Consider the following 3,786-nt stretch of genomic DNA (forward strand, 5'->3'; position numbering starts at 1 on the left):
AGCCCAGGGACGGCACCACCCACAATGGGCTGGGTCCTCCCACCCTTGATCACTAGTGAGAAAATGCCTTACAGCTGGATCTCATGGAGGCATTTCCTCAAGGAAGGCTCCTTTCTCTGTGATAACTCCAGCTTGTGTCAAGTTGACACACAAAGCCAGCCAGTACACTGTTTGAGTTGCTTTTCGAAAATTTATTCGGCCTGGAGAGATGGCTCAGCGGTTAAGAGCACTGACTGCTCCTCCAGAGGTCCTGAGTTCAATTCCCAGCTACCACATGGTGGCTCACAACCATCTGTAATGAATACAATTCCCTCTTCTGCTGTGTCTCAAGACAGTGACAATGTACTCACATTAAATGAACAAATCTTTAAAAAAAATTTAAAAAATTATTCCCAGTGCTTGGGAGTCTGAGGTAGGTGGATCTCTGTGAGTTCGAGACCACCCTGGTCTACAGAGTAAGTTCCAGGACAGCCAGGGCTACACAGGGAAACCTGTCTCGAACCCCCCAATCCAGACTCCTGCCACATCACCAAAAGGAAAATTCAAGGCCAGGAGTGCTGACACAAGCCTTTAATCTCAGCACTTGGGAAGCAGAGACAGGTGGATCTCTGTGAGTTTGAGGCCAACATGACTTAAATGGCAAGTTCCAGGGCAGCCAGGATGCAGAGTGACACCTTGTCCCAAAAGTAACATTTAGAGAAGAGAGCTTAAAAGTTAAGAGTCCTGCTTGCTCTTAGGACCTGGGTTCAAGTCCCAGCACCCACATGGTAGCTCACAACTGTCTGTAGGCTCATCTACAGAGCAAGTTTCAGGACAGCCAGGGCTACACAGAGAAACTTTGTTTTGCAAACGAATGAATACTTTTGACATTTTGTGCTATGTATTTATGCAAAGCAACGTTCTCATCACTAATTGCTGTAAATAAATATCAATCAACTCTAAAAACGTTTGCGGATGCTCTATATCCTGCAGTATAAAATAAGCAGCCGACATTTAATTGTTTAATTTATCGCGATTAGTGTGTGTGACGTGTAGGTGCAAATGCCCAAATATCATGATACAAGCGTGGTGGTCAAAGGACAGCTTTTTAAAAATTTGTTTTCACTCTTTTATGTTTCTTTCTATTAGATTTATTTATTTTATTATTTTACATGTATGAGTGTTTTGCCTGCATGTATGTCTGTGCACCTCATGTTTGTCTGGTGCCTGTTACTGGCCATATGTGTGCTGGGAATCCAACCCAGGTCCTCTAGAATAGCAAAAAATGTGTTCTTAACTGATGAGCCTATACATGTGTCTACGCACTGTGTCGGATGTCTATGGAGAGTGCAAGAGGAAATCAGCTTCCTTGGAACTGGAGTTATAGAGGGCTGGGAGCTGTCACGTGAGTGCCGGGTGGTTTGGGATAACATCAAGTACTCTTAACTGCTGAGCCATCTTCCCCACCCCTAAAAAACTGTCTTTGTGGCTGATTATCACTAACTTTTAGTTGTATTCCTATTTTATATACCCAGGATTATGTTAAAAATTTCCCAGGTGAAAGGGGGTCTTGAGGAAAAGAAGTTTCCGGAAGTTTTGTAGAAGTTTAAATGACGTGAGATCCAGGGCCGCAGCACAGTGCCTGGCACATCACAAGTTTGAGAAAGCAAGGCAGCTTTCACAATCCATCCGCCCCCAGCTCTGCTGCGGGAGCTAGTGAGCATGTCAGCCTCATCTGCGCTGTCCGCCCCGTCTGTCTTCCGTCTACCTTGCTGCCTCTACCTCTTTGGCTACCTGCCAGCCTCCTGCTACCCCCTCCCTCCCCTTTTCCCATAGCTGCAAGACCAAGCCCTTATTTTCTGCAAGGGTCCCCCTCTGCCTTCTGTCCTCGTCAACGAATCCCGGGATACTGCCGCCATCCTTAGAGACGAGACGGCAAATGGTCCAAGTAAGGCTCTTGACTCTCTGGAGTCTCCTCTGTGGTTTAAACCCCAGGCAAACGTCCTCAGCCCACAGGCTCAGACTATCAGTCCAGCACTGAGCGCTGATCCCCACGGAGGCTCTGCCTCAACCACCGATTCTTGCCCAGAAGGCCAGTTTACACCTGCAAACCTTGCTCTATGACAAAACAACTGCTTTCTCACACACGGCGGGCATGTGGGAAAGTACCTGCTCCTTGCCAGAGCAGGAGGGGCGCAGTGGGTTGAGGGGAAACAGAAGTTGCTGTGTGTTTCTCAGTGCCTAGGGACTAGTAGGGAAGGCCAGGCTGAACAGACAAAGCCAGATGTCTGTATATCCTGGGAGGCCTCCCGCCCTAGGGTTGGATGAAGAGGATCCAGGGAGAAGCTGGGTGGGAAAGACCTTTTAGGATCGGGAGCCCAGCAGGCAAGGGAGAGCAATATGGCGGCCCGCCTCCAAAGTCTGTGTGGCTCAAAGGAAAGTACAGTAGGAAGCCCACACACTGAGATAATAAATCGCTAAGTAAGCTCATGTGGGACATACCTGTAATTCCAGCGCTTGAGAGGCAGAGGCAGGAGGATCATGAGTTTGCAGTCACCTGGGGCTACATGGCAAGACCCTATCATAAAAATGAACGAACGAAAGGACGAACAGGTGAATGAGTGGTTAAATGACGTATGGACGGATGCTGGTTAGATTGGGACCTTCGTGCAATCCCCAGCATTTGGGGTGTAGAGGCAGGAAGATCAGAAGTTCACTGTCATCCTCCGCCACATAATAAGTTTGAGGACAGCCTGGGATAAGGAAGATCCTGTCCCAAAATAAAAAAAATAAAAGAAAATAAAATAAAGTAAATAAGATCAATTTGAAAAAGAAAAGGAAAAGAAAAACGTTGGATGTGGTGGCCCACACCTTTAGCCTCAGACCTATCAAGGCAGAGTCAGGTGGATTTCTGAGTCTGAGGCCAGCCTTGTCTACATAGCAAGACTCAAGTGAAATCTTATCTCAAAAAAACAAAACAAATAAATTAAAAATGTATGAAGACCGAATAGGGTCGACGAGTTGGCTCAGTGGGTAAAGGTGCTTACCACCAAGCCAGACGACCAGAGTCTGATCCCTGGAATCCATGGATCAGGAAGACAGAACCAGCTTCCATAAGTAGTCCTCCGAGCTCCATGCGTGTACCATGGCATGTACACACAAACATACATACAATAAATAAACAAACATAAAGAGAGAGATTTCTGGGTGTGGGTCTCAGAAATTAATACATAAGGCAAAATCTCCCTTCCCACCTTAACACTATTCCTTTATAACAACAAAAGTGTTTTAGTTGTGTAAAGCAAGCTGGGGGTTGATAGCACATGGCTTTAATTCCAGTTCTCAGGACAGAGAGGCAGGCGGATCTCTTAGTCTGAGGCCAGCCTGGTCTACAGAATGAGTTCCAGGACAGCCAGAGCTACACAGAGAAACACTTCAATAAACAAAAACAAAACCAATAACAACAAAAAAGGACAGCTTTGGGCTGGAGAGATGGCTCAGTGGTTAAGAGCACCCGACTGCTCTTCCAGAGGTCATGAGTTCAATTCCCAGCAACCACATGGTGGCTCACAACCATCTGTGAAGAGATCCGATTCCCTCTTCTGGTGTATCTGAAGACAGCTACAGTGTACTTACATATAATAAATGAATAAATCTAAAAAAAAAAAAAAAAAAAAAAGGACAGCTTTTCATTCAGCTTCCATTTCAGCACTTGCAAAATAAAATAAAATTGCTGGTAGTATTAAACCCGTATGTTTTTTGTTTCTCTGAGTCCCAAAGTCCCCATAGACTACCAAAGTATTCGGA

Source organism: Rattus norvegicus, chromosome 10, assembly GCF_021556685.1.
Source record: "Rattus norvegicus strain SHRSP/BbbUtx chromosome 10, alternate assembly SHRSP_T2T, whole genome shotgun sequence".
Lineage (NCBI taxonomy): Eukaryota > Metazoa > Chordata > Mammalia > Rodentia > Muridae > Rattus > Rattus norvegicus.